Raw genomic sequence first — 27,772 nt, 5'->3', positions numbered from 1 at the left:
GGTTAGAGATACGGTTACGATTACGATTGCACCTAGGGTTAGGGTTATGTTGAGGGCTAGGGTTAGAGATCCGGTTAGAGTTACGATTGGACCTAGGGTTAGGGTTATGTTGAGGGTAGGGTTAGAGATCCGGGTAGGGTTACGATTGGACCTAGGGTTAGGGTTATGTTGAGGGCTAGGGTTAGAGATCCGGTTACAGTTACGATTGGACCTAGGGTTAGGGTTATGTTGAGGGCTAGGGTTAGAGAGACGGTTAGGGTCACGATTGGACCTACGGTTAGGGTTATGTTGAGGGCTAGGGTTAGAGATCCGGTTAGGGTAACGATTGGACCTAGGGTTAGGGTTATGTTGAGGGCTAGGGTTAGAGAGACGTTTAGGGTTACGATTGGACCTAGGGTTAGGGTTATGTTGAGTGCTAGGTTTAGAGATCCGGTTAGGGTTACGATTGGACCTAGGGTTAGGGTTATGTTGAGGGCTAGGGTTAGAGATCCGGTTAGGGTTACGATTGGACCTAGCGCTAGGGTTATGTTGAGGGCTAGGGTTAGAGAGACGGTTAGGGTTACGATTGGACCTAGGGTTAGGGTTATGTTGAGGGCTAGGGTTAGAGAGACGGTTAGGGTTACGATTGGACCTAGGGTTAGGGTTATGTGAGGGCAGGGTTAGAGATCCGGTTAGGGTCACGATTGGACCTAGGGTTAGGGTTATGTTGAGTGCTAGGGTTAGAGATCCGGTTAGGGTTACAATTGGACCTAGGGTTAGGGTTATGTTGAGGGCTAGGGTTAGAGATCCGGTTAGGGTTACGATTGGACCTAGGGTTAGGTTTATGTTGAGGGCTAGGGTTAGAGATCCGGGTAGGGTTACGATTGAACCTAGGGTTAGGGTTATGTTGAGGGCTAGGGTTAGAGATCCGGTTACGGTTACAATTGGACATAGGTTTAGTGTTATGTTGAGGGCTAGGGTTAGAGATCCGGTTACGGTTACGATTGCACCTAGGGTTAGGGTTATGTTGAGGGCTAGGGTTAGAGATCCGGTTAGAGTTACGATTGGACCTAGGGTTAGGGTTATGTTGAGGGTAGGGTTAGAGATCCGGGTAGGGTTACGATTGGACCTAGGGTTAGGGTTATGTTGAGGGCTAGGGTTAGAGATCCGGTTACAGTTACGATTGGACCTAGGGTTAGGGTTATGTTGAGGGCTAGGGTTAGAGATACGGTTACGATTACGATTGCACCTAGGGTTAGGGTTATGTTGAGAGCTAGGCTTAGAGATCCGGTTACGGTTACAATTGGACCTAGGTTTAGTGTTATGTTGAGGGCTAGGGTTAGAGATACGGTTAGGGTTACGATTGGACCTAGGGTTAGTGTTATGTTGAGGGCTAGGGTTAGAGAGACGGTTAGGGTTACGATTGGACCTAGGGTTAGGGTTATGTGAGGGCAGGGTTAGAGATCCGGTTAGGGTCACGATAGGACCTAGGGTTAGGGTTATGTTGAGGGCTAGGGTTAGAGATCCGGTTAGGGATACAATTGGACCTAGGGTTAGGGTTATGTTGAGGGCTAGGGTTAGAGATCCGGTTAGGGTTACGATTGGACCTAGGGTTAGGGTTATGTTGAGGGCTAGGGTTAGAGATCCGGTTAGGGTTACGATTGGACCTAGGGTTAGGGTTATGTTGAGGGCTAGGGTTAGAGAGACGGTTAGGGTTCCGATTGGACCTAGGGTTAGGGTTATGTTGAGAGCTAGGGTTAGAGATCCGGTTACGGTTACAATTGGACCTAGGTTTAGTGTTATGTTGAGGGCTAGGGTTAGAGATACGGTTACGATTACGATTGCACCTAGGGTTAGGGTTATGTTGAGGGCTAGGGTTAGAGATCCGGTTAGAGTTACGATTGGACCTAGGGTTAGGGTTATGTTGAGGGTAGGGTTAGAGATCCGGGTAGGGTTACGATTGGACCTAGGGTTAGGGTTATGTTGAGGGCTAGGGTTAGAGATCCGGTTACAGTTACGATTGGACCTAGGGTTAGGGTTATGTTGAGGTCTAGGGTTAGAGAGACGGTTAGGGTCACGATTGGACCTACGGTTAGGGTTATGTTGAGGGCTAGGGTTAGAGATCCGGTTAGGGTAACGATTGGACCTAGGGTTAGGGTTATGTTGAGGGCTAGGGTTAGAGAGACGTTTAGGGTTACGATTGGACCTAGGGTTAGGGTTATGTTGAGGGCTAGGGTTAGAGATCCGGTTAGGGGTACGATTGGACCTAGGGTTAGGGTTATGTTGAGGGCTAGGTTTGGAGATCCGGGTAGGGTTACGATTGAACCTAGGGTTAGGGTTATGTTGAGAGCTAGGGTTAGAGATCCGGTTACGGTTACAATTGGACCTAGGTTTAGTGTTATGTTGAGGGCTAGGGTTAGAGATACGGTTACGATTACGATTGCACCTAGGGTTAGGGTTATGTTGAGGGCTAGGGTTAGAGATCCGGATAGAGTTACGATTGGACCTAGGGTTACGGTTATGTTGAGGGTAGGGTTAGAGATCCGGGTAGGGTTACGATTGGACCTAGGGTTAGGGTTATGTTGAGGGCTAGGGTTAGAGATCCGGTTACAGTTACGATTGGACCTAGGGTTAGGGTTATGTTGAGGGCTAGGGTTAGAGAGACGGTTAGGGTCACGATTGGACCTACGGTTAGGGTTATGTTGAGGGCTAGGGTTAGAGATCCGGTTAGGGTAACGATTGGACCTAGGGTTAGGGTTATGTTGAGGGCTAGGGTTAGAGAGACGTTTAGGGTTACGATTGGACCTAGGGTTAGGGTTATGTTGAGGGCTAGGGTTAGAGAGACGGTTAGGGTCACGATTGGACCTACGGTTAGGGTTATGTTGAGGGCTAGGGTTAGAGATCCGGTTAGGGTAACGATGGGACCTAGGGTTAGGGTTATGTTGAGGGCTAGGGTTAGAGAGACGTTTAGGGTTATGATTGGACCTAGGGTTAGGGTTATGTTGAGTGCTAGGTTTAGAGATCCGGTTAGGGTTACGATTGGACCTAGGGTTAGGGTTATGTTGAGGGCTAGGGTTAGAGATCCGGTTAGGGTTACGATTGGACCTAGCGTTAGGGTTATGTTGAGGGCTAGGGTTAGAGAGACGGTTAGGGTTACGATTGGACCTAGGGTTAGGGTTATGTTGAGGGCTAGGGTTAGAGAGACGGTTAGGGTCACGATTGGACCTAGGGTTAGGGTTATGTGAGGGCAGGGTTAGAGATCCGGTTAGGGTCACGATTGGACCTAGGGTTAGGGTTATGTTGAGTGCTAGGGTTAGAGATCCGGTTAGGGTTACAATTGGACCTAGGGTTAGGGTTATGTTGAGGGCTAGGGTTAGAGATCCGGTTAGGGTTACGATTGGACCTAGGGTTAGGGTTATGTTGAGGGCTAGGGTTAGAGATCCGGGTAGGGTTACGATTGAACCTAGGGTTAGGGTTATGTTGAGAGCTAGGGTTAGAGATCCGGTTACGGTTACAATTGGACCTAGGTTTAGTGTTATGTTGAGGGCTAGGGTTAGAGATACGGTTACGATTACGATTGCACCTAGGGTTAGGGTTATGTTGAGGGCTAGGGTTAGAGATCCGGTTAGAGTTACGATTGGACCTAGGGTTAGGGTTATGTTGAGGGTAGGGTTAGAGATCCGGGTAGGGTTACGATTGGACCTAGGGTTAGGGTTATGTTGAGGGCTAGGGTTAGAGATCCGGTTACAGTTACGATTGGACCTAGGGTTAGGGTTATGTTGAGGGCTAGGGTTAGAGAGACGGTTAGGGTCACGATTGGACCTACGGTTAGGGTTATGTTGAGGGCTAGGGTTAGAGATCCGGTTAGGGTAACGATTGGACCTAGGGTTAGGGTTATGTTGAGGGCTAGGGTTAGAGAGACGTTTAGGGTTACAATTGGACCTAGGGTTAGGGTTATGTTGAGGGCTATGGTTAGAGATCCGGTTAGGGTTACGATTGGACCTAGGGTTAGGGTTATGTTGAGGGCTAGGGTTAGAGATCCGGGTAGGGTTACGATTGAACCTAGGGTTAGGGTTATGTTGAGAGCTAGGGTTATTGATCCGGTTACGGTTACAATTGGACCTAGGTTTAGTGTTATGTTGAGGGCTAGGGTTAGAGATATGGTTACGATTACGATTGCACCTAGGGTTAGGGTTATGTTGAGGGCTAGGGTTAGAGATCCGGTTAGAGTTACGATTGGACCTAGGGTTAGGGTTATGTTGAGGGTAGGGTTAGAGATCCGGGTAGGGTTACGATTGGACCTAGGGTTAGGGTTATGTTGAGGGCTAGGGTTAGAGATCCGGTTACAGTTACGATTGGACCTAGGGTTAGGGTTATGTTGAGGGCTAGGGTTAGAGATACGGTTACGATTACGATTGCACCTAGGGTTAGGGTTATGTTGAGAGCTAGGGTTAGAGATCCGGTTACGGTTACAATTGGACCTAGGTTTAGTGTTATGTTGAGGGCTAGGGTTAGAGATACGGTTAGGGTTATGATTGGACCTAGGGTTAGTGTTATGTTGAGGGCTAGGGTTAGAGAGACGGTTAGGGTTACGATTGGACCTAGGGTTAGGGTTATGTGAGGGCAGGGTTAGAGATCCGGTTAGGGTCACGATAGGACCTAGGGTTAGGGTTATGTTGAGGGCTAGGGTTAGAGATCCGGTTAGGGTTACGATTGGACCTAGGGTTAGGGTTATGTTGAGGGCTAGGGTTAGAGAGACGGTTAGGGTTCCGATTGGACCTAGGGTTAGGGTTATGTTGAGGGCTAGGGTTAGAGATCCGGTTAGGGTTACGATTGGACCTAGGGTTAGGGTTATGTTGAGGGCTAGGGTTAGAGAGACGGTTAGGGTTCCGATTGGACCTAGGGTTAGGGTTATGTTGAGAGCTAGGGTTAGAGATCCGGTTACGGTTACAATTGGACCTAGGTATAGTGTTATGTTGAGGGCTAGGGTTAGAGATACGGTTACGATTACGATTGCACCTAGGGTTAGGGTTATGTTGAGGGCTAGGGTTAGAGATCCGGTTAGAGTTACGATTGGACCTAGGGTTAGGGTTATGTTGAGGGTAGGGTTAGAGATCCGGGTAGGGTTACGATTGGACCTAGGGTTAGGGTTATGTTGAGGGCTAGGGTTAGAGAGACGGTTAGGGTCACGATTGGACCTACGGTTAGGGTTATGTTGAGGGCTAGGGTTAGAGATCCGGTTAGGGTAACGATTGGACCTAGGGTTAGGGTTATGTTAAGGGCTAGGGTTAGAGATACGGTTACGATTACGATTGCACCTAGGGTTAGGGTTATGTTGAGGGCTTGGGTTAGAGATCCGGTTAGAGTTACGATTGGACCTAGGGTTAGGGTTATGTTGAGGGTAGGGTTAGAGATCCGGGTAGGGTTACGATTGGACCTAGGGTTAGGGTTATGTTGAGGGCTAGGGTTAGAGAGACGGTTAGGGTCACGATTGGACCTACGGTTAGGGTTATGTTGAGGGCTAGGGTTAGAGATCCGGTTAGGGTAACGATTGGACCTAGGGTTAGGGTTATGTTGAGGGCTAGGGTTAGAGAGACGTTTAGGGTTACGATTGGACCTAGGGTTAGGGTTATGTTGAGTGCTAGGTTTAGAGATCCGGTTAGGGTTACGATTGGACCTAGGGTTAGGGTTATGTTGAGGGCTAGGGTTAGAGATCCGGTTAGGGTTACGATTGGACCTAGCGTTAGGGTTATGTTGAGGGCTAGGGTTAGAGAGACGGTTAGGGTTACGATTGGACCTAGGGTTAGGGTTATGTTGAGGGCTAGGGTTAGAGAGACGGTTAGGGTTACGATTGGACCTAGGGTTAGGGTTATGTGAGGGCAGGGTTAGAGATCCGGTTAGGGTCACGATTGGACCTAGGGTTAGGGTTATGTTGAGTGCTAGGGTTGGAGATCCGGTTAGGGTTACAATTGGACCTAGGGTTAGGGTTATGTTGAGGGCTAGGGTTAGAGATCCGGTTAGGGTTACGATTGGACCTAGGGTTAGGGTTATGTTGAGGGCTAGGGTTAGAGATCCGGGTAGGGTTACGATTGAACCTAGGGTTAGGGTTATGTTGAGAGCTAGGGTTAGAGATCCGGTTACGGTTACAATTGGACCTAGGTTTAGTGTTATGTTGAGGGCTAGGGTTAGAGATACGGTTACGATTACGATTGCACCTAGGGTTAGGGTTATGTTGAGGGCTAGGGTTAGAGATCCGGTTAGAGTTACTATTGGACCTAGGGTTAGGGTTATGTTGAGGGTAGGGTTAGAGATCCGGGTAGGGTTACGATTGGACCTAGGGTTAGGGTTATGTTGAGGGCTAGGGTTAGAGATCCGGTTACAGTTACGATTGGACCTAGGGTTAGGGTTATGTTGAGGGCTAGGGTTAGAGAGACGGTTAGGGTCACGATTGGACCTACGGTTAGGGTTATGTTGAGGGCTAGGGTTAGAGATCCGGTTAGGGTAACGATTGGACCTAGGGTTAGGGTTATGTTGAGGGCTAGGGTTAGAGAGACGTTTAGGGTTACGATTGGACCTAGGGTTAGGGTTATGTTGAGGGCTAGGGTTAGAGATCCGGTTAGGGTTACGATTGGACCTAGGGTTAGGGTTATGTTGAGGGCTAGGGTTAGAGATCCGGGTAGGGTTACGATTGAACCTAGGGTTAGGGTTATGTTGAGATCTAGGGTTATTGATCCGGTTACGGTTACAATTGGACCTAGGTTTAGTGTTATGTTGAGGGCTAGGGTTAGAGATACGGTTACGATTACGATTGCACCTAGGGTTAGGGTTATGTTGAGGGCTAGGGTTAGAGATCCGGTTAGAGTTACGATTGGACCTAGGGTTAGGGTTATGTTGAGGGTAGGGTTAGAGATCCGGGTAGGGTTACGATTGGACCTAGGGTTAGGGTTATGTTGAGGGCTAGGGTTAGAGATCCGGTTACAGTTACGATTGGACCTAGGGTTAGGGTTATGTTGAGGGCTAGGGTTAGAGATACGGTTACGATTACGATTGCACCTAGGGTTAGGGTTATGTTGAGAGCTAGGCTTAGAGATCCGGTTACGGTTACAATTGGACCTAGGTTTAGTGTTATGTTGAGGGCTAGGGTTAGAGATACGGTTAGGGTTACGATTGGACCTAGGGTTAGTGTTATGTTGAGGGCTAGGGTTAGAGAGACGGTTAGGGTTACGATTGGACCTAGGGTTAGGGTTATGTGAGGGCAGGGTTAGAGATCCGGTTAGGGTCACGATAGGACCTAGGGTTAGGGTTATGTTGAGGGCTAGGGTTAGAGATCCGGTTAGGGATACAATTGGACCTAGGGTTAGGGTAATGTTGAGGGCTAGGGTTAGAGATCCGGTTAGGGTTACGATTGGACCTAGGGTTAGGGTTATGTTGAGGGCTAGGGTTAGAGATCCGGTTAGGGTTACGATTGGACCTAGGGTTAGGGTTATGTTGAGGGCTAGGGTTAGAGAGACGGTTAGGGTTCCGATTGGACCTAGGGTTAGGGTTATGTTGAGAGCTAGGGTTAGAGATCCGGTTACGGTTACAATTGGACCTAGGTTTAGTGTTATGTTGAGGGCTAGGGTTAGAGATACGGTTACGATTACGATTGCACCTAGGGTTAGGGTTATGTTGAGGGCTAGGGTTAGAGATCCGGTTAGAGTTACGATTGGACCTAGGGTTAGGGTTATGTTGAGGGTAGGGTTAGAGATCCGGGTAGGGTTACGATTGGACCTAGGGTTAGGGTTATGTTGAGGGCTAGGGTTAGAGATCCGGTTACAGTTACGATTGGACCTAGGGTTAGGGTTATGTTGAGGTCTAGGGTTAGAGAGACGGTTAGGGTCACGATTGGACCTACGGTTAGGGTTATGTTGAGGGCTAGGGTTAGAGATCCGGTTAGGGTAACGATTGGACCTAGGGTTAGGGTTATGTTGAGGGCTAGGGTTAGAGAGACGTTTAGGGTTACGATTGGACCTAGGGTTAGGGTTATGTTGAGGGCTAGGGTTAGAGATCCGGTTAGGGGTACGATTGGACCTAGGGTTAGGGTTATGTTGAGGGCTAGGGTTGGAGATCCGGGTAGGGTTACGATTGAACCTAGGGTTAGGGTTATGTTGAGAGCTAGGGTTAGAGATCCGGTTACGGTTACAATTGGACCTAGGTTTAGTGTTATGTTGAGGGCTAGGGTTAGAGATACGGTTACGATTACGATTGCACCTAGGGTTAGGGTTATGTTGAGGGCTAGGGTTAGAGATCCGGTTAGAGTTACGATTGGACCTAGGGTTAGGGTTATGTTGAGGGTAGGGTTAGAGATCCGGGTAGGGTTACGATTGGACCTAGGGTTAGGGTTATGTTGAGGGCTAGGGTTAGAGATCCGGTTACAGTTACGATTGGACCTAGGGTTAGGGTTATGTTGAGGGCTAGGGTTAGAGAGACGGTTAGGGTCACGATTGGACCTAGGGTTAGGGTTATGTTGAGGGCTAGGGTTAGAGAGACGGTTAGGGTTCCGATTGGACCTAGGGTTAGGGTTATGTTGAGAGCTAGGGTTAGAGATCCGGTTACGGTTACAATTGGACCTAGGTTTAGTGTTATGTTGAGGGCTAGGGTTAGAGATACGGTTACGATTACGATTGCACCTAGGGTTAGGGTTATGTTGAGGGCTAGGGTTAGAGATCCGGTTAGAGTTACGATTGGACCTAGGGTTAGGGTTATGTTGAGGGTAGGGTTAGAGATCCGGGTAGGGTTACGATTGGACCTAGGGTTAGGGTTATGTTGAGGGCTAGGGTTAGAGATCCGGTTACAGTTACGATTGGACCTAGGGTTAGGGTTATGTTGAGGTCTAGGGTTAGAGAGACGGTTAGGGTCACGATTGGACCTACGGTTAGGGTTATGTTGAGGGCTAGGGTTAGAGATCCGGTTAGGGTAACGATTGGACCTAGGGTTAGGGTTATGTTGAGGGCTAGGGTTAGAGAGACGTTTAGGGTTACGATTGGACCTAGGGTTAGGGTTATGTTGAGGGCTAGGGTTAGAGATCCGGTTAGGGGTACGATTGGACCTAGGGTTAGGGTTATGTTGAGGGCTAGGGTTGGAGATCCGGGTAGGGTTACGATTGAACCTAGGGTTAGGGTTATGTTGAGAGCTAGGGTTAGAGATCCGGTTACGGTTACAATTGGACCTAGGTTTAGTGTTATGTTGAGGGCTAGGGTTAGAGATACGGTTACGATTACGATTGCACCTAGGGTTAGGGTTATGTTGAGGGCTAGGGTTAGAGATCCGGTTAGAGTTACGATTGGACCTAGGGTTAGGGTTATGTTGAGGGTAGGGTTAGAGATCCGGGTAGGGTTACGATTGGACCTAGGGTTAGGGTTATGTTGAGGGCTAGGGTTAGAGATCCGGTTACAGTTACGATTGGACCTAGGGTTAGGGTTATGTTGAGGGCTAGGGTTAGAGAGACGGTTAGGGTCACGATTGGACCTAGGGTTAGGGTTATGTTGAGGGCTAGGGTTAGAGATCCGGTTAGGGTAACGATTGGACCTAGGGTTAGGGTTATGTTGAGGGCTAGGGTTAGAGAGACGTTTAGGGTTACGATTGGACCTAGGGTTAGGGTTATGTTGAGTGCTAGGTTTAGAGATCCGGTTAGGGTTACGATTGGACCTAGGGTTAGGGTTATGTTGAGGGCTAGGGTTAGAGATCCGGTTAGGGTTACGATTGGACCTAGCGCTAGGGTTATGTTGAGGGCTAGGGTTAGAGAGACGGTTAGGGTTACGATTGGACCTAGGGTTAGGGTTATGTTGAGGGCTAGGGTTAGAGAGACGGTTAGGGTTACGATTGGACCTAGGGTTAGGGTTATGTGAGGGCAGGGTTAGAGATCCGGTTAGGGTCACGATTGGACCTAGGGTTAGGGTTATGTTGAGTGCTAGGGTTAGAGATCCGGTTAGGGTTACAATTGGACCTAGGGTTAGGGTTATGTTGAGGGCTAGGGTTAGAGATCCGGTTAGGGTTACGATTGGACCTAGGGTTAGGTTTATATTGAGGGCTAGGGTTAGAGATCCGGGTAGGGTTACGATTGAACCTAGGGTTAGGGTTATGTTGAGGGCTAGGGTTAGAGATCCGGTTACGGTTACAATTGGACATAGGTTTAGTGTTATGTTGAGGGCTAGGGTTAGAGATCCGGTTACGGTTACGATTGCACCTAGGGTTAGGGTTATGTTGAGGGCTAGGGTTAGAGATCCGGTTAGAGTTACGATTGGACCTAGGGTTAGGGTTATGTTGCGGGAAGGGTTAGATATCCGGGTAGGGTTACGAATGGACCTAGGGTTAGGGTTATGTTGAGGGCTAGGGTTAGAGAGACGGTTAGGGTTACGATTGGACCTAGGGTTAGGGTTATGTTGAGGGCTAGGGTTAGAGAGACGGTTAGGGTTACGATTGGACCTAGGGTTAGGGTTATGTTGAGGGCTAGGGTTAGAGAGACGGTTAGGGTTACGATTGGACCTAGGGTTAGGGTTATGTGAGGGCAGGGTTAGAGATCCAGTTAGGGTCACGATTGGACCTAGGGTTAGGGTTATGTTGAGGGCTAGGGTTAGAGATACGGTTAGGGTCACGATTGGACCTAGGGTTAGGGTTATGTTGAGGGCTAGGGTTAGAGAGACGGTTAGGGTTCCGATTGGACCTATGGTTAGGGTTATGTTGAGGGCTAGGGTTAGAGATCCGGTTACGGTTACGATTGCACCTAGGGTTAGGGTTATGTTGAGGGCTAGGGTTAGAGATCCGGTTAGAGTTACGATTGGACCTAGGGTTAGGGTTATGTTGCGGGAAGGGTTAGATATCCGGGTAGGGTTACGAATGGACCTAGGGTTAGGGTTATGTTGAGGGCTAGGGTTAGAGATCCGGTTAGGGCTACGATTGGACCTAGCGTTAGGGTTATGTTGAGGGCTAGGGTTAGAGAGACGGTTAGGGTTACGATTGGACCTAGGGTTAGGGTTATGTTGAGGGCTAGGGTTAGAGAGACGGTTAGGGTTACGATTGGACCTAGGGTTAGGGTTATGTGAGGGCACGGTTAGAGATCCAGTTAGGGTCACGATTGGACCTAGGGTTAGGGTTATGTTGAGGGCTAGGGTTAGAGATACGGTTAGGGTCACGATTGGACCTAGGGTTAGGGTTATGTTGAGGGCTAGGGTTAGAGAGACGGTTAGGGTTACGATTGGACCTAGGGTTAGGGTTATGTGAGGGCAGGGTTAGAGATCCGGTTAGGGTCACGATTGGACCTAGGGTTAGGGTTATGTTGAGTGCTAGGGTTAGAGATCCGGTTAGGGTTACAATTGGACCTAGGGTTAGGGTTATGTTGAGGGCTAGGGTTAGAGATCCGGTTAGGGTTACGATTGGACCTAGGGTTAGGTTTATGTTGAGGGCTAGGGTTAGAGATCCGGGTAGGGTTACGATTGAACCTAGGGTTAGGGTTATGTTGAGGGCTAGGGTTAGAGATCCGGTTACGGTTACAATTGGACATAGGTTTAGTGTTATGTTGAGGGCTAGGGTTAGAGATCCGGTTACGGTTACGATTGCACCTAGGGTTAGGGTTATGTTGAGGGCTAGGGTTAGACATCCGGTTAGAGTTACGATTGGACCTAGGGTTAGGGTTATGTTGCGGGAAGGGTTAGATATCCGGGTAGGGTTACGAATGGACCTAGGGTTAGGGTTATGTTGAGGGCTAGGGTTAGAGATCCGGTTAGGGTTACGATTGGACCTAGCGTTAGGGTTATGTTGAGGGCTAGGGTTAGAGAGACGGTTAGGGTTACGATTGGACCTAGGGTTAGGGTTATGTTGAGGGCTAGGGTTAGAGAGACGGTTAGGGTTACGATTGGACCTAGGGTTAGGGTTATGTGAGGGCAGGGTTAGAGATCCTGTTAGGGTCACGATTGGACCTAGGGTTAGGGTTATGTTGAGGGCTAGGGTTAGAGATACGGTTAGGGTCACGATTGGACCTAGGGTTAGGGTTATGTTGAGGGCTAGGGTTAGAGAGACGGTTAGGGTTCCGATTGGACCTAGGGTTAGGGTTATGTTGAGGGCTAGGGTTAGAGATCCGGTTACGGTTACGATTGCACCTAGGGTTAGGGTTATGTTGAGGGCTAGGGTTAGAGATCCGGTTAGAGTTACGATTGGACCTAGGGTTAGGGTTATGTTGCGGGAAGGGTTAGATATCCGGGTAGGGTTACGAATGGACCTAGGGTTAGGGTTATGTTGAGGGCTAGGGTTAGAGATCCGGTTAGGGTTACGATTGGACCTAGCGTTAGGGTTATGTTGAGGGCTAGGGTTAGAGAGACGGTTAGGGTTACGATTGGACCTAGGGTTAGGGTTATGTTGAGGGCTAGGGTTAGAGAGACGGTTAGGGTTACGATTGGACCTAGGGTTAGGGTTATGTGAGGGCAGGGTTAGAGATCCAGTTAGGGTCACGATTGGACCTAGGGTTAGGGTTATGTTGAGGGCTAGGGTTAGAGATACGGTTAGGGTCACGATTGGACCTAGGGTTAGGGTTATGTTGAGGGCTAGGGTTAGAGAGACGGTTAGGGTTCCGATTGGACCTAGGGTTAGGGTTATGTTGAGGGCTAGGGTTAGAGATCCGGGTAGGGTTACGATTGAACCTAGGGTTAGGGTTATGTTGAGGGTTAGGGTTAGAGATCCGGTTACGGTTACAATTGGACCTAGGTTTAGTGTTATGTTGAAGGCTAGGGTTAGAGATCCGGTTACGGTTACGATTGCACCTAGGGTTAGGGTTATGTTGAGGGCTAGGGTTAGAGATCCGGTTAGAGTTACGATTGGACCTAGGGTTAGGGTTATGTTGACGGAAGGGTTAGATATCCGGGTAGGGTTACGATTGGACCTAGGGTTAGGGTTATGTTGAGGGCTAGGGTTAGAGATCCGGTTACACTTACGATTGGACCTAGGGTTAGGGTTATGTTGAGGGCTAGGGTTTAGAGATCCAGTTAGGGTCACGATTGGACCTAGGGTTAGGGTTATGTTGAGGGCTGGGTTAGAGATACGGTTAGGGTCACGATTGGACCTAGGGTTAGGGTTATGTTGAGGGCTAGGGTTAGAGATCCGGTTAGGGTCACGATTGGACCTAGGGTTAGGGTTATGTTGAGGGCTAGGATTAGAGATCCGGTTAGGGTCACGATTGTAACTTGGGTTAGGGTTATGTTGAGGGCTAGGGTTAGAGATCCGGTTAGGGTTACGATTGCACCTAGGGTTAGGGTTATGTTGAGAACTAGGTTTAGAGATTCGGTTAGGGTTACGATTCGACCTAGGGTTACCGTTATGTTGAGGGCTAGGGTTAGAGATACGGTTAGGGTCACGATTGGACCTAGGGTTAGGGTTATGTTGAGGGCTAGGGTTAGAGATCCGGTTAGGGTCACGATTGGACCTAGGGTTAGGGTTATGTTGAGGGCTAGAGTTAGAGAGACGTTTAGGGTTACGATTGGACCTAGGGTTAGGGTTATGTTGAGGGCTAGGTTTAGAGATCCGGTTAGGGTTACGATTGGACCTAGCGTTAGGGTTATGTTGAGGGCTAGGGTTAGAGAGACAGTTAGGGTTACGATTGGACCTAGGGTTAGGGTTATGTTGAGGGCTAGGGTTAGAGAGACGGTTAGGGTTACGATTGGACCTAGGGTTAGGGTTATGTTGAGGGCAGGGTTAGAGATCCGGTTAGGGTCACGATTGGACCTAGGGTTAGGGTTATGTTGAGGGCTGGGGTTTGAGATCCGGTTCGGGTTACGATTGGACCTAGGGTTAGGGTTATGTTGAGGGCTAGTGTTAGAGATCCGGTTAGGGTTACGATTGGAACTAGGGTTAGGGTTATGTTGAGGGCTAGGGTTAGAGATCCGGTTAGGGTTACGATTGGACCTATGGTTAGGGTTATGTTGAGCGCTAGGGTTAGAGAGACGTTTAGGGTTCCGATTGGACCTAGGGTTAGGGTTATGTTGAGGGCTAGGGTTAGAGATCCGGGTAGGGTTACGATTGAACCTAGGGTTAGGGTTATGTTGAGGGCTAGGGTTAGAGATCCGGTTACGGTTACAAATGGACCTAGGGTTAGTGTTATGTTGAGGGCTAGGTTTAGAGATCCGGTTACGGTTACGATTGCACCTAGGGTTAAGGTTATGTTGAGGACTAGGGTTAGAGATCCGGTTAGAGTTACGATTGGACCTACGGTTAGGGTTATGTTGAGGGTAGGGTTAGAGATCCGTGTAGGGTTACGATTGGACCTAGGGTTAGGGTTATGTTGAGGGCTAGGGTTAGAGATCCGGTTACAGTTACGATTGGACCTAGGGTTAGGGTTATGTTGAGGGCTAGGGTTAGAGATCCAGTTAGGGTTACGATTGGACCTAGGGTTAGGGTTATGTTGAGGGCTAGGGTTAGAGATACGGTTAGGGTCACGATTGGACCTATGGTTAGTGTTATGTTGAGGGCTAGGGTTAGAGATACGGTTAGGGTCACGATTGGACCTAGGGTTAGGGTTATGTTGAGGGCTAGGGTTAGAGATCCGGTTAGGGTCACGATTGTACCTTGGGTTAGGGTTATGTTGAGGGCTAGGGTTAGAGATCCTGTTAGGGTCACGATTGGACCTAGGGTTAGTGTTATGTTGAGGGCTAGGGTTAGAGATCCGGTTAAGGTCACGTTTGGACCTAGGGTTAGGGTTATGTTGACGGCTAGGGTTAGAGATCCGGTTAGGGTTACGATTGGACCTAGGGTTAGGGTGATGTTGAGGGCTAGGGTTAGAGATCCGGTTAGGGTCACAATTGCACCTTGGGTTAGGGTTATGTTGAGGGCTAGTGTTAGAGATCCGGTTAGGGTTACGATTGCACCTAGGGTTAGGGTTATGTTGAGAACTAGGTTTAGAGATTCGGTTAGGGTTACGATTGGACCTAGGGTTAGCGTTATGTTGAGGGCTAGGGTTAGAGATACGGTTAGGGTCACGATTGGACCTAGGGTTAGGGTTATGTTGAGGGCTAGGGTTAGAGATCCGGTTAGGGTCACGATTGTACCTTGGGTTAGGGTTATGTTGAGGGTTAGGTTTAGAGATCCGGTTAGGGTCACGATTGTACCTTGGGTTAGGGTTATGTTGAGGGCTAGGGTTAGAGATCCGGTTAGGGTTACCATTGGACCTAGGGTTAGGGTTATGTTGAGGGCTAGGGTTAGAGATCCGGTTAGGGTTACGATTGGACCTAGGGTTAGGGTTATGTTGAGGGCTAGGGTTAGAGATCCGGTTAGGGTCACGATTGGACCTAGGGTTAGGGTTATGTTGAGGGCTAGGGTTAGAGAGACGGTTAGGGATACGATTGGACCTAGGGTTAGGGTTATGTTGAGGGCTAGGGTTAGAGATCCGGTTAGGGTTACGATTGGACCTAGGGTTAGGGTTTTGTTGAGGGCTAGGGTTAGAGATCCGGTTAGGGTTACGATTGGACCTAGGTTTAGGGGTATGTTGAGGGCTAGGGTTAGAGATCCGGTTAGGGTTACGATTGGACCTAGGGTTAGGGTTATGTTGAGGGCTAGTGTTGAGAGACGGTTAGGGTTCAGATTGGACCTAGGGTTAGGGTTATGTTGAGGGCTAGGGTTAGAGAGACGGTTAGGGTCACGATTGGACGTACGGTTAGGGTTATGTTGAGGGCTAGGGTTAGAGATCCGTTTAGGGTCACGATTGGACCTAGGGTTAGGGTTATGTTGAGGGCTAGGGTTAGAGATCCGGTTAGGGTTACGATTGGACCTAGCGTTAGGGTTATGTTGAGGGCTAGGGTTAGAGAGACGGTTAGGGTTACGATTGGACCTAGGGTTAGGGTTATGTTGAGGGCTAGGGTTAGAGAGACGTTTAGGGTTACGATTGGACCTAGGGTTAGGGTTATGTTGAGGGCAGGGTTAGAGATCCGGTTAGGGTCACGATTGGACCTAGGGTTAGGGTTATGTTGAGGGCTCGGGTTAGAGATCCGGTGAGGGTTACAATTGGACCTAGGGTTAGGGTTATGTTGAGGGCTAGGGTTAGAGATCCAGTTAGGGTTACGATTGGACCTAGTGTTAGGGTTATGTTGAGGGCTAGGGTTAGAGATCCGGTTAGGGTCACGATTGGACCTAGTGTTAGGGTTATGTTGAGGGCTAGGGTTAGAGATCCAGTTAGGGTTACGATTGCACCTAGGGTTAGGGTTATGTTGAGAACTAGGTTTAGAGATTCGGTTAGGGTTACGATTGGACCTAGGGTTAGCGTTATATTGAGCGCTAGGGATAGAGATCCGGTTAGGGTCACGATTGGACCTAGGGTTAGGGTTATGTTGAGGGCTAGGGTTAGAGATACGGTTAGGGTCACGATTGGACCTAGGGTTAGGGTTATGTTGAGGGCTAGGGTTAGAGAGACGGTTAGGGTTCCGATTGGACCTAGGGTTAGGGTTATGTTGAGGGCTAGGGTTAGAGATCCGGGTAGGGTTACGATTGAACCTAGGTTTAGGGTTATGTTGAGGGTTAGGGTTAGAGATCCGGTTACGGTTACAATTGGACCTAGGTTTAGTGTTATGTTGAAGGCTAGGGTTAGAGATCCGGTTACGGTTACGATTGTACCTAGGGTTAGGGTTATGTTGAGGGCTAGGGTTAGAGATCCGGTTAGAGTTACGATTGGACCTAGGGTTAGGGTTATGTTGACGGAAGGGTTAGATATCCGGGTAGGGTTACGATTGGACCTAGGGTTAGGGTTATGTTGAGGGCTAGGGTTAGAGATCCGGTTACACTTACGATTGGACCTAGGGTTAGGGTTATGTTGAGGGCTAGGGTTTAGAGATCCCGTTAGGGTCACGATTGGACCTAGGGTTAGGGTTATGTTGAGGGCTAGGGTTAGAGATACGGTTAGGGTCACGATTGGACCTAGGGTTAGGGTTATGTTGAGGGCTAGGGTTAGAGATCCGGTTAGGGTCACGATTGGACCTAGGGTTAGGGTTATGTTGAGGGCTAGGATTAGAGATCCGGTTAGGGTCACGATTGTAACTTGGGTTAGGGTTATGTTGAGGGCTACGGTTAGAGATCCGGTTAGGGTTACGATTGCACCTAGGGTTAGGGTTATGTTGAGAACTAGGTTTAGAGATTTGGTTAGGGTTACGATTCGACCTAGGGTTACCGTTATGTTGAGGGCTAGGTTTAGAGATACGGTTAGGGTCACGATTGGACCTAGGGTTAGGGTTATGTTGAGGGCTAGGGTTAGAGATCCGGTTAGGGTCACGATTGGACCTAGGGTTAGGGTTATGTTGAGGGCTAGAGTTAGAGAGACGTTTAGGGTTATGATTGGACCTAGGGTTAGGGTTATGTTGAGGGCTAGGTTTAGAGATCCGGTTAGCGTTACGATTGGACCTAGGGTTAGGGTTATGTTGAGGGCTAGGGTTAGAGATCCGGTTAGGGTTACGATTGGACCTAGCGTTAGGGTTATGTTGAGGGCTAGGGTTAGAGAGACGGTTAGGGTTACGATTGGACCTAGGGTTAGGGTTATGTTGAGGGCTAGGGTTAGAGAGACGGTTAGGGTTACGATTGGACCTAGGGTTAGGGTTATGTTGAGGGCAGGGTTAGAGATCCGGTTAGGGTCACGATTGGACCTAGGGTTAGGGTTATGTTGAGGGCTGGGGTTTGAGATCCGGTTCGGGTTACGATTGGACCTAGGGTTAGGGTTATGTTGAGGGCTAGTGTTAGAGATCCGGTTATGGTTACGATTGGAACTAGGGTTAGGGTTATGTTGAGGGCTAGGGGTAGAGATCCGGTTAGGGTTACGATTGGACCTATGGTTAGGGTTATGTTGAGCGCTAGGGTTAGAGAGACGGTTAGGGTTCCGATTGGACCTAGGGTTAGGGTTATGTTGAGGGCTAGGGTTAGAGATCCGGGTAGGGTTACGATTGAACCTAGGGTTAGGGTTATGTTGAGGGCTAGGGTTAGAGATCCGGTTACGGTTACAAATGGACCTAGGGTTAGTGTTATGTTGAGGGCTAGGGTTAGAGATCCGGTTACGGTTACGATTGCACCTAGGGTTAAGGTTATGTTGAGGACTAGGGTTAGAGATCCGGTTAGAGTTACGATTGGACCTACGGTTAGGGTTATGTTGAGGGTAGGGTTAGAGATCCGTGTAGGGTTACGATTGGACCTAGGGTTAGGGTTATGTTGAGGGCTAGGGTTAGAGATCCGGTTACAGTTACGATTGGACCTAGGGTTAGGGTTATGTTGAGGGCTAGGGTTAGAGATCCAGTTAGGGTTACGATTGGACCTAGGGTTAGGGTTATGTTGAGGGCTAGGGTTAGAGATACGGTTAGGGTCACGATTGGACCTAGGGTTAGGGTTATGTTGAGGGCTAGGGTTAGAGATACGGTTAGGGTCACGATTGGACCTAGGGTTAGGGTTATGTTGAGGGCTAGGGTTAGAGATCCGGTTAGGGTCACGATTGGACCTTGGGTTAGGGTTATGTTGAGGGCTAGGGTTAGAGATCCTGTTAGGGTCACGATTGGACCTAGGGTTAGTGTTATGTTGAGGGCTAGGGTTAGAGATCCGGATAAGGTCACGTTTGGACCTAGGGTTAGGGTTATGTTGACGGCTAGGGTTAGAGATCCGGTTAGGGTTACGATTGGACCTAGGGTTAGGGTGATGTTGAGGGCTAGGGTTAGAGATCCGGTTAGGGTCACAATTGCACCTTGGGTTAGGGTTATGTTGAGGGCTAGTGTTAGAGATCCGGTTAGGGTTACGGTTGCACCTAGGGTTAGGGTTATGTTGAGAACTAGGTTTAGAGATTCGGTTAGGGTTACGATTGGACCTAGGGTTAGCGTTATGTTGAGGGCTAGTGTTAGAGATACGGTTAGGGTCACGATTGGACGTAGGGTTAGGGTTATGTTGAGGGCTAGGGTTAGAGATCCGGTTAGGGTCACGATTGTACCTTGGGTTAGGGTTATGTTGAGGGCTAGGTTTAGAGATCCGGTTAGGGTCACGATTGTACCTTGGGTTAGGGTTATGTTGAGGGCTAGGGTTAGAGATCCGGTTAGGGTTACCATTGGACCTAGGGTTAGGGTTATGTTGAGGGCTAGGGTTAGAGATCCGGTTAGGGTTACGATTGGACCTAGGGTTAGGGTTATGTTGAGGGCTAGGGTTAGAGATCCGGTTAGGGTCACGATTGGACCTAGGGTTAGGGTTATGTTGAGGGCTAGGGTTAGAGAGACGGTTAGGGATACGATTGGACCTAGGGTTAGGGTTATGTTGAGGGCTAGGGTTAGAGATCCGGTTAGGGTTACGATTGGACCTAGGGATAGGGTTTTGTTGAGGGCTAGGGTTAGAGATCCGGTTAGGGTTACGATTGGACCTAGGTTTAGGGGTTGTTGAGGGCTAGGGTTAGAGATCCGGTTAGGGTTACGATTGGACCTAGGGTTAGGGTTATGTTGAGGGCTAGTGTTGAGAGACGGTTAGGGTTCAGATTGGACCTAGGGTTAGGGTTATGTTGAGGGCTAGGGTTAGAGAGACGGTTAGGGTCACGATTGGACGTACGGTTAGGGTTATGTTGAGGGCTAGGGTTAGAGATCCGGTTAGGGTCACGATTGGACCTAGGGTTAGGGTTATGTTGAGGGCTAGGGTTAGAGATCCGGTTAGGGTTACGATTGGACCTAGCGTTAGGGTTATGTTGAGGGCTAGGGTTAGAGAGACGGTTAGGGTTACGATTGGACCTAGGGTTAGGTTTATGTTGAGGGCTAGGGTTAGAGAGACGTTTAGGGTTACGATTGGACCTAGGGTTAGGGTTATGTTGAGGGCAGGGTTAGAGATCCGGTTAGGGTCACGATTGGACCTAGGGTTAGGGTTATGTTGAGGGCTCGGGTTAGAGATCCGGTGAGGGTTACAATTGGACCTAGGGTTAGGGTTATGTTGAGGGCTAGGGTTAGAGATCCGGTTAGGGTTACGATTGGACCTAGTGTTAGGGTTATGTTGAGGGCTAGGGTTAGAGATCCGGTTAGGGTCACGATTGGACCTAGTGTTAGGGTTATGTTGAGGGCTAGGGTTAGAGATCCGGTTAGGGTCACGATTGGACCTAGGGTTAGGGTTATGTTGAGGGCAGGGTTAGAGATCCGGTTAGGGTCACGATTGGACCTAGGGTTAGCGTTATGTTGAGGGCTAGGGTTAGAGAGACGGTTAGGGATACGATTGGACCTAGGGTTAGGGTTATGTTGAGGGCTAGCGTTAGAGATCCGGTTAGGGTTGCGATTGGACCTAGGGTTAGGGTTTTGTTGAGGGCTAGGGTTAGAGATCCGGTTAGTGTTACGATTGGACCTAGGTTTAGGGGTATGTTGAGGGCTAGGGTTAGAGATCCGGTTAGGGTTACGATTGGACCTAGGGTTAGGGTTATGTTGAGGGCTAGTGTTGAGAGACGGTTAGGGTTCAGATTGGACCTAGGGTTAGGGTTATGTTGAGGGCTAGGGTTAGAGAGACGGTTAGGGTCACGATTGGACCTACGGTTAGGGTTATGTTGAGGGCTAGGGTTAGAGATCCGGTTAGGGTCACGATTGGACCTAGGGTTAGGGTTATGTTGAGGGCTAGTGTTAGAGAGACGGTTAGGGTTCCGATTGGACCTAGGGTTAGGGTTATGTTGAGGGCTAGGGTTAGAGATCCGGGTAGGGTTACGATTGAACCTAGGGTTAGGGTTATGTTGAGGGCTAGGGTTAGAGATCCGGTTACGGTTACAATTGGACCTAGGGTTAGTGTTATGTTGAGGGCTAGGGTTAGAGATCCGGTTACGGTTACGATTGCACCTAGGGTTAGGGTTATGATGAGGGCTGGGGTTAGAGATCCGGTTAGAGTTACGATTGGACCTAGGGTTAGGGTTATGTTGAGGGCTAGGGTTAGAGATCCGGGTAGGGTTACGATTGGACCTAGGGTTAGGGTTATGTTGAGGGCTAGGGTTAGAGATCCGGTTAGAGTTACGATTGGACCTAGGGTTAGGGTTATGTTGAGGGCTAGGGTTAGAGATCCGGTTAGGGTTGCGATTGGACCTAGTGTTAGGGTTTTGTTGAGGGCTAGGGTTAGAGATCCGGTTAGGGTTACGATTGGACCTAGGTTTAGGGGTATGTTGAGGGCTAGGGTTAGAGATCCGGTTAGGGTTACGATTGTACCTAGGGTTAGGGTTATGTTGAGGGCTAGTGTTGAGAGACGGTTAGGGTTCAGATTGGACCTAGGGTTAGGGTTATGTTGAGGGCTAGGGTTAGAGAGACGGTTAGGGTCACGATTGGACCTACGGTTAGGGTTATGTTGAGGGCTAGGGTTAGAGATCCGGTTAGGGTCACGATTGGACCTAGGGTTAGGGTTATGTTGAGGGCTAGGGTTAGAGAGACGTTTAGGGTTACGATTGGACCTAGGGTTAGGGTTATGTTGAGGGCTAGGTTTAGAGATCCGGTTAGGGTTACGATTGGACCTAGGGTTAGGGTTATGTTGAGGGCTAGGGTTAGAGATCCGGTTAGGGTTACGATTGGACCTAGCGTTAGGGTTATGTTGAGGGCTAGGGTTAGAGAGACGGTTAGGGATACGATTGGACCTAGGGTTAGGGTTATGTTGAGGGCAGGGTTAGAGATCCGGTTAGGGTCACGATTGGACCTAGGGTTAGGGTTATGTTGAGGGCTAGGGTTAGAGATCCAGTTAGGGTTACAATTGGACCTAGGGTTAGGGTTATGTTGAGGGCTAGGGTTAGAGATCCGGTTAGGGTTACGATTGGACCTAGGGTTAGGGTTATGTTGAGGGCTAGGGTTAGAGAGACGGTTAGGGTTCCGATTGGACCTAGGGTTAGGGTTATGTTGAGGGCTAGGGTTAGAGATCCGGGTAGGGTTACGATTGAACCTAGGGTTAGGGTTATGTTGAGGGCTAGGGTTAGAGATCCGGTTACGGTTACAATTGGACCTAGAGTTAGTGTTATGTTGAGGGCTAGGGTTAGAGATCCGGTTACGGTTACGATTGCACCTAGGGTTAGGGTTATGTTGAGGGCTGGGGTTAGAGATCCGGTTAGAGTTACGATTGGACCTAGGGTTAGGGTTATGTTGAGGGCTAGGGTTAGAGATCCGGGTAGGGTTACGATTGGACCTAGGGTTAGGGTTATGTTGAGGGCTAGGGTTAGAGATCCGGTTAGAGTTACGATTGGACCTAGGGTTAGGGTTATGTTGAGGGCTAGGGTTAGAGATCCGGTTAGGGTTGCGATTGGACCTAGTGTTAGGGTTTTGTTGAGGGCTAGTGTTAGAGATCCGGTTAGGGTTACGATTGGACCTAGGTTTAGGGGTATGTTGATGGCTAGGGTTAGAGATCCGGTTAGGGTTACGATTGTACCTAGGGTTAGGGTTATGTTGAGGGCTAGTGTTGATAGACGGTTAGCGTTCAGATTGGACCTAGGGTTAGGGTTATGTTGAGGGCTAGGGTTAGAGAGACGGTTAGGGTCACGATTGGACCTACGGTTAGGGTTATGTTGAGGGCTAGGGTTAGAGATCCGGTTAGGGTCACGATTGGACCTAGGGTTAGGGTTATGTTGAGGGCTAGGGTTAGAGAGACGTTTAGGGTTACGATTGGACCTAGGGTTAGGGTTATGTTGAGGGCTAGGGTTAGAGATACGGTTAGGGTCACGATTGGACCTAGGGTTAGGGTTATGTTGAGGGCTAGGGTTAGAGATCCGGTTAGTGTCACGATTGTACCTTGGGTTAGGGTTATGTTGAGGGCTAGGGTTAGAGATCCTGTTAGGGTCACGATTGGACCTAGGGTTAGTGTTATGTTGAGGGCTAGGGTTAGAGATCCGGTTAAGGTCACGTTTGGACCTAGGGTTACGGTTATGTTGACGGCTAGGGTTAGAGATCCGGTTAGGGTTACGATTGGACCTAGGGTTAGGGTGTTGTTGAGGGCTAGGGTTAGAGATCCGGTTAGGGTCACGATTGCACCTTGGGTTAGGGTTATGTTGAGGGCTAGTGTTAGAGATCCGGTTAGGGTTACGATTGCACCTAGGGTTAGGGTTATGTTGAGAACTAGGTTTAGAGATTCGGTTAGGGTTACGATTGGACCTAGGGTTAGCGTTATGTTGAGGGCTAGGGTTAGAGATACGGTTAGGGTCACGATTGGACCTAGGGTTAGGGTTATGTTGTGGGCTAGGGTTAGAGATCCGGTTAGGGTCACGATTGTACCTTGGGTTAGGGTTATGTTGAGGGCTAGGGTTAGAGATCCGGTTAGGGTTACCATTGGACCTAGGGTTAGGGTTTTGTTGAGGGCTAGGGTTAGAGATCCGGTTAGGGTCACGATTGGACCTAGGGTTAGGGTTATGTTGAGGGCTAGGGTTAGAGAGACGGTTAGGGATACGATTGGACCTAGGGTTAGGGTTATGTTGAGGGCTAGGGTTAGAGATCCGGTTAGGGTTACGATTGGACCTAGGGTTAGGGTTTTGTTGAGGGCTAGGGTTAGAGATCCGGTTAGGGTTACGATTGGACCTAGGTTTAGGGGTATGTTGAGGGCTAGGGTTAGAGATCCGGTTAGGGTTACGATTGGACCTAGGGTTAGGGTTATGTTGAGGGCTAGTGTTAGAGAGACGGTTAGGGTTCCGATTGGACCTAGGGTTAGGGTTATGTTGAGGGCTAGGGTTAGAGATCCGGGTAGGGTTACGATTGAACCTAGGGTTAGGGTTATGTTGAGGGCTAGGGTTAGAGATCCGGTTACGGTTACAATTGGACCTAGGGTTAGTGTTATGTTGAGGGCTAGGGTTAGAGATCCGGTTACGGTTACGATTGCACCTAGGGTTAGGGTTATGATGAGGGCTGGGGTTAGAGATCCGGTTAGAGTTACGATTGGACCTAGGGTTAGGGTTATGTTGAGGGCTAGGGTTAGAGATCCGGGTAGGGTTACGATTGGACCTAGGGTTAGGGTTATGTTGAGGGCTAGGGTTAGAGATCCGGTTAGAGTTACGATTGGACCTAGGGTTAGGGTTATGTTGAGGGCTAGGGTTAGAGATCCGGTTAGGGTTGCGATTGGACCTAGTGTTAGGGTTTTGTTGAGGGCTAGGGTTAGAGATCCGGTTAGGGTTACGATTGGACCTAGGTTTAGGGGTATGTTGAGGGCTAGGGTTAGACATCCGGTTAGGGTTACGATTGTACCTAGGGTTAGGGTTATGTTGAGGGCTAGTGTTGAGAGAAGGTTAGGGTTCAGATTGGACCTAGGGTTAGGGTTATGTTGAGGGCTAGGGTTAGAGAGACGGTTAGGGTCACGATTGGACCTACGGTTAGGGTTATGTTGAGGGCTAGGGTTAGAGATCCGGTTAGGGTCACGATTGGACCTAGGGTTAGGGTTATGTTGAGGGCTAGGGTTAGAGATCCGGTTAGGGTTATGATTGGACCTAGGGTTAGGGTTATGTTGAGGGCTAGGGTTAGAGATCCGGTTAGGGTTACGATTGGACCTAGCGTTAGGGTTATGTTGAGGGCTAGGGTTAGAGAGACGGTTAGGGATACGATTGGACCTAGGGTTAGGGTTATGTTGAGGGCAGGGTTAGAGATCCGGTTAGGGTCACGATTGGACCTAGGGTTAGGGTTATGTTGAGGGCTAGGGTTAGAGATCCAGTTAGGGTTACAATTGGACCTAGGGTTAGGGTTATGTTGAGGGCTAGGGTTAGAGATCCGGTTAGGGTTACGATTGGACCTAGGGTTAGGGTTTAGTTGAGGGCTAGGGTTAGAGAGACGGTTAGGGTTCCGATTGGACCTAGGGTTAGGGTTATGTTGAGGGCTAGGGTTAGAGATCCGGGTAGGGTTACGATTGAACCTAGGGTTAGGGTTATGTTGAGGGCTAGGGTTAGAGATCCGGTTACGGTTACAATTGGACCTAGAGTTAGTGTTATGTTGAGGGCTAGGGTTAGAGATCCGGTTACGGTTACGATTGCACCTAGGGTTAGGGTTATGTTGAGGGCTGGGGTTAGAGATCCGGTTAGAGTTACGATTGGACCTAGGGTTAGGGTTATGTTGAGGGCTAGGGTTAGAGATCCGGGTAGGGTTACGATTGGACCTAGGGTTAGGGTTATGTTGAGGGCTAGGGTTAGAGATCCGGTTAGAGTTACGATTGGACCTAGGGTTAGGGTTATGTTGAGGGCTAGGGTTAGAGATCCGGTTAGGGTTGCGATTGGACCTAGTGTTAGGGTTTTGTTGAGGGCTAGTGTTAGAGATCCGGTTAGGGTTACGATTGGACCTAGGTTTAGGGGTATGTTGAGGGCTAGGGTTAGAGATCCGGTTAGGGTTACGATTGTACCTAGGGTTAGGGTTATGTTGAGGGCTAGTGTTGATAGACGGTTAGGGTTCAGATTGGACCTAGGGTTAGGGTTATGTTGAGGGCTAGGGTTAGAGAGACGGTTAGGGTCACGATTGGACCTACGGTTAGGGTTATGTTGAGGGCTAGGGTTAGAGATCCGGTTAGGGTCACGATTGGACCTAGGGTTAGGGTTATGTTGAGGGCTAGGGTTAGAGAGACGTTTAGGGTTACGATTGGACCTAGGGTTAGGGTTATGTTGAGGGCTAGGGTTAGAGATACGGTTAGGGTCACGATTGGACCTAGGGTTAGGGTTATGTTGAGGGCTAGGGTTAGAGATCCGGTTAGGGTCACGATTGTACCTTGGGTTAGGGTTATGTTGAGGGCTAGGGTTAGAGATCCTGTTAGGGTCACGATTGGACCTAGGGTTAGTGTTATGTTGAGGGCTAGGGTTAGAGATCCGGTTAAGGTCACGTTTGGACCTAGGGTTACGGTTATGTTGACGGCTAGGGTTAGAGATCCGGTTAGGGTTACGATTGGACCTAGGGTTAGGGTGTTGTTGAGGGCTAGGGTTAGAGATCCGGTTAGGGTCACGATTGCACCTTGGGTTAGGGTTATGTTGAGGGCTAGTGTTAGAGATCCGGTTAGGGTTACGATTGCACCTAGGGTTAGGGTTATGTTGAGAACTAGGTTTAGAGATTCGGTTAGTTTTACGATTGGACCTAGGGTTAGCGTTATGTTGAGGGCTAGGGTTAGAGATACGGTTAGGGTCACGATTGGACCTAGGGTTAGGGTTATGTTGTGGGCTAGGGTTAGAGATCCGGTTAGGGTCACGATTGTACCTTGGGTTAGGGTTATGTTGAGGGCTAGGGTTAGAGATCCGGTTAGGGTTACCATTGGACCTAGGGTTAGGGTTTTGTTGAGGGCTAGGGTTAGAGATCCGGTTAGGGTCACGATTGGACCTAGGGTTAGGGTTATGTTGAGGGCTAGGGTTAGAGAGACGGTTAGGGATACGATTGGACCTAGGGTTAGGGTTATGTTGAGGGCTAGGGTTAGAGATCCGGTTAGGGTTACGATTGGACCTAGGGTTAGGGTTTTGCTGAGGGCTAGGGTTAGAGATCCGGTTAGGGTTACGATTGGACCTAGGTTTAGGGGTATGTTGAGGGCTAGGGTTAGAGATCCGGTTAGGGTTACGATTGGACCTAGGGTTAGGGTTATGTTGAGGGCTAGTGTTGAGAGACGGTTAGGGTTCAGATTGGACCTAGGGTTAGGGTTATGTTGAGGGCTAGGGTTAGAGAGACGGTTAGGGTCACGATTGGACGTACGGTTAGGGTTATGTTGAGGGCTAGGGTTAGAGATCCGGGTAGGGTTACGATTGAACCTAGGGTTAGGGTTATGTTGAGGGCTAGGGTTAGAGATCCGGTTACGGTTACAATTGGACCTAGAGTTAGTGTTATGTTGAGGGCTGGGGTTAGAGATCCGGTTAGAGTTACGATTGGACCTAGGGTTAGGGTTATGTTGAGGGCTAGGGTTAGAGATCCGGGTAGGGTTACGATTGGACCTAGGGTTAGGGTTATGTTGAGGGCTAGGGTTAGAGATCCGGGAAGGGTTACGATTGGACCTAGGGTTAGGGTTATGTTGAGGGCTAGGGTTAGAGATCCGGTTACAGTTACGATTGGACCTAGGGTTAGGGTTATGTTGAGGTCTAGGGTTAGAGAGACGGTTAGGGTCACGATTGGACCTACGGTTAGAGTTATGTTGAGGGCTAGGGTTAGAGATCCGGTTAGGGTAACGATTGGACCTAGGGTTAGGGTTATGTTGAGGGCTAGGGTTAGAGAGATGTTTAGGGTTACGATTGGACCTAGGGTTAGGGTTATGTTGAGGGCTAGGGTTAGAGATCCGGTTAGGGGTACGATTGGACCTAGGGTTAGGGTTATGTTGAGGGCTAGGGTTGGAGATCCGGGTAGGGTTACGATTGAACCTAGGGTTAGGGTTATGTTGAGAGCTAGGGTTAGAGATCCGGGGACGGTTACAATTGGACCTAGGTTTAGTGTTATGTTGAGGGCTAGGGTTAGAGATACGGTTACGATTACGATTGCACCTAGGGTTAGGGTTATGTTGAGGGCTAGGGTTAGAGATCCGGTTAGAGTTACGATTGGACCTAGTGTTAGGGTTATGTTGAGGGTAGGGTTAGAGATCCGGGTAGGGTTACGATTGGACCTAGGGATAGGGTTATGTTGAGGGCTAGGGTTAGAGATCCGGTTACGGTTACGATTGGACCTAGGGTTAGGGTTATGTTGAGGGCTAGGGTTAGAGAGACGGTTAGGGTCACGATTGGACCTACGGTTAGGGTTATGTTGAGGGCTAGGGTTAGAGATCCGGTTAGGGTAACGATTGGACCTAGGGTTAGGGTTATGTTGAGGGCTAGGGTTAGAGAGACGTTTAGGGTTACGATTGGACCTAGGGTTAGGGTTATGTTGAG

The sequence above is a fragment of the Miniopterus schreibersii genome (genome assembly GCF_964146895.1).
Source record: "Miniopterus schreibersii genome assembly, chromosome: 4".
NCBI lineage: Eukaryota > Metazoa > Chordata > Mammalia > Chiroptera > Miniopteridae > Miniopterus > Miniopterus schreibersii.
This window is presented reverse-complemented; position numbering follows the sequence as displayed.